A 7,238-nucleotide genomic window follows, 5' to 3' on the forward strand; every position below is an offset into this window, starting at 1 on the left:
AAACAAAGAAGCCTTATATTCCATGGTAAATTCTAATTCATTTTAAAAAACCTTAAGCTAGACATTTGCAAATAATTTGCTATTAACATTCCATTGAATGCTCAACTTGTCACCTAAGAAGTTTTATGAATAGTGTTTTTAAGAACACAGTAAAGTAAGTAGATAGGATGACAGAATTCAAGCCAATATTCTCCTGACCGCTTCCAAAGAAGAATAAAGCCACAAAGGATTACTATGCCCTTTTGCCTTGTACTTATTATAGTAATTTGCGTTAATATGGTTTGTGAAGGTTTTCTCATTATATTCAAGAAAGCAGCTAATTGCCTATTAACAACAGTTGTCCTTTTAAAAGAAAAAAAAGATTAAAGCTTAGCAAAAATAAAATTGTTTAGACAAGATCTGATTTTAAAATTTCAAGAAGTGGTTAGATAACCTGTGCTTTTATTTACTTATTATGTGTTAAGTAGACTATATTCCAACGTGTAGATAGACACATTTTTTAAATTATTGCCCCCCTAAAATTATTCCTACTCACTGAATTTTCACTTACCTATGCCCTTATGATTAAGCATTTGGTGGAAATCAAAATCAATACTACGTATTGAAATAAGGAATGTATGTAAAATTACACTAAAACTCTTACATGCCTACTGCTTATTTTTAAAGACAAGAATTAACCACATAAATGCTGTTAATTCACCTGGCAATAATTGCTATTATGTTGCCCTTCTTTTAGATGCAAAAAGAAAAGAAAATTAAAAGTTGACTACCGGGGCTTCCCAGGTGGCGCAGTGGTTGAGAGTCCGCCTGCAGATGCAGGGGAGACGGGTTCGTGCCCCGGTCCGGGAAGATCCCACATGCCGCGGAGCGGCTGGTCCCGTGAGCCATGGCCGCTGAGCCTGCACGTCCGGAGCCTGTGCTCCGCAACGGGAGAGGCCACAACAGTGAGAGGCCCACATACCACAAAAAAAAAAAAAAAAAAAAGTTGACTACCATTAACTGGGCAAGAAATGAAAAAGTAGCAACTTCTATGATTTTTGTTTGTTTGTTTGTTTGTTTGTGTGGTACGCGGGCCTCTCACTGTTGTGGCCTCTCCCGTTGCGGAGCACAGGCTCCGGACGCGCAGGCTCAGTGGCCATGGCTCACGGGCCCAGCCGGTCCGCGGCATGTGGGATCTTCCCGGACAGGGGCACGAACCTGTGTCCCCTGAATCGGCAGGCGGGAAGCCCTATGATTATTCTTAATTGAAATTTTATTGAGATAATTTTAGATTCACATGTAGTCGTAAGAAATTATACGGAGATACCTTGTACACTTTGGCCAGTTTATCCCAATGATAACATTTTGCAAAACTGTAGTATAATATCACATCCAGGATATTGACATTGATACAATCCATCAATCTTAATAAGATTTCCTCATTTTTCTTGTACTACTCATCTGTTGAGTGTGTGTATGTATGAAGTTCTAGATTATTACCTGTGTAGGTTTACACATCCACCACCACATTCAAGATAAATCATAAAAGCTAAAACTATAGAACTCTTAGAAGAAAACAAAGGTGTAAATCTTTGTGACCTGGGACTAGGCAATGGTTTCTTAGATATGACACCAAAAGTGCAAGCAATAGCAATAAATAAATAAGACTTTATAAAAATTAAAAACCTTTGTGCTTCAGTGTACAGTGTTAAGAAAGTGAAAAGACAACTTACTGAATGGGAGAAAATTTTTACAACTCATATATCTGATAAGAGTTTTTTATTTTATTTTTTTATTTTTTATGGTTTTTTTTTAACATCTTTATTGGAGTATAATTGCTTTGCAATGGTGTGTTAGTTTCTGCTGTATAACATAGTGAGTCAGCTATACGTATACATATATCCCCATATCCCCTCCCTCTTGCATCTCCCACCCGCCCTGCCTACCCCACCCCTCTAGGTGGTCACAAAGCACCGAGTTGATCTCCCTGTGCTATGCGGCTGCTTCCCACTAGCTATCTATTTTACATTTGGTAGTGTATATATGTCCATGACACTCTCTCACTTCGTCCCAGCTTACCCTTCCCCCTCTCTTTGTCCTCGAGTCCATTCTCTACATCTGTGTCTTTATTCCTGTTCTGTCCCTACGTTCTTCAAACTATTTTTTTTTTTTTAGATTCCACATATATGTGTTAGCATACAGTATTTGTTTTTCTCTTTCTGACTTAACTTCATTCTGTATGACAGACTCTAGGTCCATCCACCTCACTACAAATAACTCAGTTTCGTTTCTTTTTATGGCTGAGTAATATTCCGTTGTATATATGTGCCACATCTTCTTTATCCATTCATCTGTCGATGGACACTTAGGTTGCTTCCATGTCCTGGCTATTGTAAATAGTGCTGCAGTGAACATTGTGGTACATGACTCTTTTTGAATTATGGTTTTCTCAGGGTATATGTCCAGTAGTGGGATTGCTGGGTCATATGGTAGTTCTATTTTTAGTTTTTTAAGGAACCTCCATACTGTCCTCCATAGTGGCTGTATCAATTTACATTCCCACCAACAGTGATAAGAATTGCTTGTCTAAAATATATAAAGACCTTAAAGAACTCTTATAAGTAAATAATAGAAAAAAACACATTTTTTTAAATGGGCAAATTATCTCAATAGACATTTTTCCAAGGAAGAGGTACAAATGGCCCAAAAACATGAAAAATTGCTCAGTATCATTAGCACATCAGAGAAATGCATATCAAAACTATAGTGAGACACAACTTTACACCCATAGGATGGCTAGAATCAAAAAGAAGGATAGTAAGTGTTGGTGAAAATGTAGAGACATTTGAACCCTCACATTCTGCTAATAGGAATGTAAAATCAGGCAGCTGCTTTGAAAAGCACTCTGGCAGTTCTCAAATGGTTATATGTGGAATTACCATATGACTTAGCAATTCTACTCTTAGGGATATATCCAAAAGAAATGAAAATATATGCTCACACACAAAAAAATGTTTATAGCAGAATTATTCATAATAGCCAAAAATCAGAAAGAACCTATATGTTTACCAACATATGAATGGATAAATAAAATGTGGCATAGCCATACAATGACATATTACTTGGCAATAAAAAGAAATAAGTTATGCATACATATGCTACATCATAGATGAACCTTGAAATTACTGTACTAAGTGGAAGAAGCTAGTCACAAAAAATCACATATTTCATGATTTCATTTATATGAAATATACAAAATTGGCAAATCTGTAGAGACAGAAAATCGATTAGTGTTTGCCTAGGGCTGTGGGGGGGGGAGTTGGAGAGAAGTAGGGAATGACTTCTAGTAGTTATGGGGGTTCTTTTTAGAGTGATGAAAATGCTCTAAAACTGAGTGTGAGGATGGTTGCAAATATTTGTGAATATACTAAAAACCATTGATTTGTATGCACTTCAAATGGGTGAATTGTATGGTATGTGAATTATAACTCAATAAAGTTATTATTTATTTTTTAAATGTTAGCAAAAAGGCAAATCACGAGGGCCCTTCATGCTGTGCTTTTATAACCATATCCACCTTTTCCCACCCCTTCCTATCCTCATTTCTATTCAGTGGCAATTATTAATCTGCCCTCTATTTCTAATAGTTTGTTATTTAGAAAATGTTACATAAATGAAATCATACACAGTGTAACATTTTGGGATTGACTTTTTTTGCTCAACAAAATTTCTTGGAGATTCCTCCAAACTGTTGCATGTATCAATAGTTCGTTTCTTTCTATTTGTTACTTTTGGTTTGGATGCACCATAATTTCTTTAACCATTCACCTCTTGAAAGACATCTGGGATGGTTCCTGTTTGGGGCTGTTAGAAATAAAGCTCCTAGGAACATTCATGTACAAGTTTTTGCATCAAAATAAGTTTTTATTTCTCTGTGGAGCGGGACGGGGCGGTGGTGGGGGAACGCCCAATAAGGCAGTAGCTGGATTATATGGTAATCTGGTATACAGTTTTTTAAGAAACTGCCTGTTTTCCAGAGTAGCTGTATCATTTTACATTCCCACCAGCAATGTACGAGTGACCCAGTTTTTCCACATGCTCATCAGAATTTGGTGTTAGTATTTATTGTGTTAGTCATTCTGATAGGTGTGTAGTGAGATCTCATTGTGGTTTTAATTTGCATTTCCTTGATGGCTAGTCCTGTTAAACGTTTTTTCCTGTGCTTCTCTGCCACCTGTTTATCCTCATCAGTGAAATGTCTGTGCCTGCTTTTTGCTCATTTTCTAATTGGATTGTATGTTACTGTTGAGTTTGTGATGTTCTTTATTTGTTTAAAATACTAGTCCTTTTTGGATAGGTGTTGTATTAGTTTCCCAGCGCTGCTGGAACAAATTACCACAAACTGTGTGTCTTAAAACAATGGAAATTTATTCTCTCACCATTCTAGAGACTAGAAGTTCAAAATAAAGGTATCAGCAGGGTTCCACTTCCTCTGGAAGAAAAGCCGTCCTTTGCCTCTTGCAGCTTCTAGTGGCTGTCAGCATTCCTGGGCTTGTGGCCACTGCCCTCTCTCTTCTCTGTCTTCACATCACCTTCTCCTCTGTCTGTTTGCCTGGTGGCTGCATCACTCCAGTCTCTGCCTCCATCGCACTCACTTCTCTTCTCTGTGTACTTGTCCAATTTCCCTCTGCCTCTTCCTTACAAGGACACTTGTGATAGCATTTAGGGCCCACTTGGATAACCTCAAATAATCTTATCTCAAAATACTTAGCTTAATTACATCTACAAAGACCCTTTTTCCAAATAAAATAACATTTACAAGTTCCAGAGGTCAGGACTTGATAGTTTTAAGCAGCCATTATTCACCCTATCATGAGTGGTTTGCAAACATTTTTCTCCCAGGCAGTAGCTTGTCTTTTTATCCTTTTAACAGGATCTTTCACAGGGCAAAAGTTTTTTATTTCGATGAGGTACACTTTATCAATATTTCCTTTTATGGATCATGCTTTTGGCATCTTTTTTTTAGATGGGCTATTAGAGAAGCAAATAAGTGAGACCTGTCTATTTCAGCACTGGCTGAAGAGTCATGTCTGCAACCCAAAACAGTCATTACAGGAGGAAATGTGGGCTGCAATAGAAGTTAAAGAAAATTTATTTGTGCCCTCTGTAATGTGTGAAGGCCTTGATAGCAAGTGGACAGAATAACACAGATAAAGCTATATTTTAAAAGGAAAAAAAAAAAAGTTAACTTTGTCTTTTGCCACTTTGTGAAGTGAACTCAGCCATCCTGCCCTGGCATTATAGTAGCAAAGGATTAGAATCAAACTGAATCCTGAGGAACAAACTAACAGAGTAATTCTAGATTGATTATGAACCTGAGAAAAAATATAGCTATAAAAAACATTATTGTACTAATCAAAATTTGAATATAAATTGTAGATGAAGTAATAGCATTGTATCAATGTAAAATTTTCTGATTTTGATCATTGTGCTGAGGCTGTGTAAGAGAATGTCTTTTTTTCCTAGGAGATACATGATAAGGTTTTTTTTTTAATTTTATTAAAGCATAGTTGATTTACAATGTTGTTAATTTCTACTGTACAGCAAAGTGACAGTTATACATATATATATTCTTCTTTACATTCTTTTCCATTATGGTTTATCACAGGATACTGAATATAGTTCCCTGTGCTATACAGTAGGACCTTGTTGTTAATCCATTCTGTATATAATAGTTTGCATCTGCTAACCCCAAACTCCCAGTACTTCCCTCCTCCACCACTCCCTTCCCCTTGGCAACAAGTCTGCATCTGTGAGTCTGTTTCTTTTTCATAGATATGTTCATTTGTGTTGTATTTTAGATTCCACATATAAGTGATATCATATGGTATTTGTCTTTCTCTTTCTGACTTACTTCACTTAGTATGATAATCTCTAGGTCCATCCATGTTGCTGCAAATGGCATTATTTCGTCCTTTTTTATGGCTGAGTAGTATTCCATTGCATATATGTACCACATCTTCTTTATCCATTCATCTATCCATGTACATTTAGGTTGTTTCCATGTCCTGGCTATTGTGAATAGTGCTGCTATGAACATAGGGGTGCATGTATCTTTTCGAATTACAGTTTTGTCTGGGTATATGCTGAGGAGTGGGATCATAATAAGGTTTTTCGTAGTAGCGGAACCGTGTCTCCAACTTGCTTTCAAATGGAATAGATCTGTTTCCAGGTGGAGACGGGAACATAGATCACTCTCCAAAAAGGGGTTTAGAACCTAAGTGTCAAGAGGATGGGTAGCCAAAGACACCAGGTGCCCTAGAGTTTGTCGCTTACCACAGTGGTTCTCAGATTTGGCTGAATCCCAAGGAAGCTTTTAAGAACACTTAGTGCCTTAGCATCTCTCCATCTCTCTAGTCACCAAATCAAGATATCTGGGGGTGGGCACTAGATGGTAATTTTTACTATCCCCAGGTGATTCCAATGCGGTGTTTGAGAATCACTGTCTTAGTTTTGCTCCTCAAAATGTGCTCCATAGACCAGAAGCATCAGCAACACCTGGGAACTTGTTAGAAATACAGACTCTCAGGCCCAGCCTCAAGTCTACTGAATCAGAAGCCGCATTTTAACAAGATCCCCAAGTGATTTATGTGCACGTAAAAATCTGATGAATATATATCTGGAGAACTCATAAAGAAGAGAAAGGCCCAGAGTCCCGAAGGTAGAATAAGGCCAATGCCTCTGTGTTTTTACCAAGTTCCCCAGTGAAAGAGTTTCAATATGTGACTGTCCCAGTCTGTCTCTTAGATAAGGCAAAACTTACCTTCCCTCAGTGCATTGTCCCAATCTGACAGAATTCACTAACCACTGTTAAAAGGAATAATCCACTATTGAATGTCCTGCCACTGAGGCAATTTAATAGGATAATGTACAAGTGTCTCAAGTCAACCATATTTTATTTTTATTATAACTCTATCCTAAATCATGACCAAAGTCTGAGGCTATTAATAAACACTGCATTTCTATTTGAACAAAATAATATCTAAAACACAAAAATGCTGCAAAATAGTGTTAGCATTTTCTCCTATTGTTTCACATTGCACATGAAGCTGAGACATTTCACGTGTAGCTAGCCATGCTCATGTAATAGCAGTGCCATAGGTAATCTAAGAAATAGTGTGGGGTTTTGCAAGTGTGTGGGCATCTCTTGCCTATTCTGGAAACCATATTCTGGGTGCCATATCTCCTTTGCCGTTTGC

Source organism: Aethalodelphis obliquidens, unplaced genomic scaffold, assembly GCF_003676395.1.
Source record: "Aethalodelphis obliquidens isolate GAN/ISIS:26980383/991018 unplaced genomic scaffold, ASM367639v1 scaffold56, whole genome shotgun sequence".
NCBI classification, from domain to species: Eukaryota; Metazoa; Chordata; class Mammalia; order Artiodactyla; family Delphinidae; genus Aethalodelphis; species Aethalodelphis obliquidens.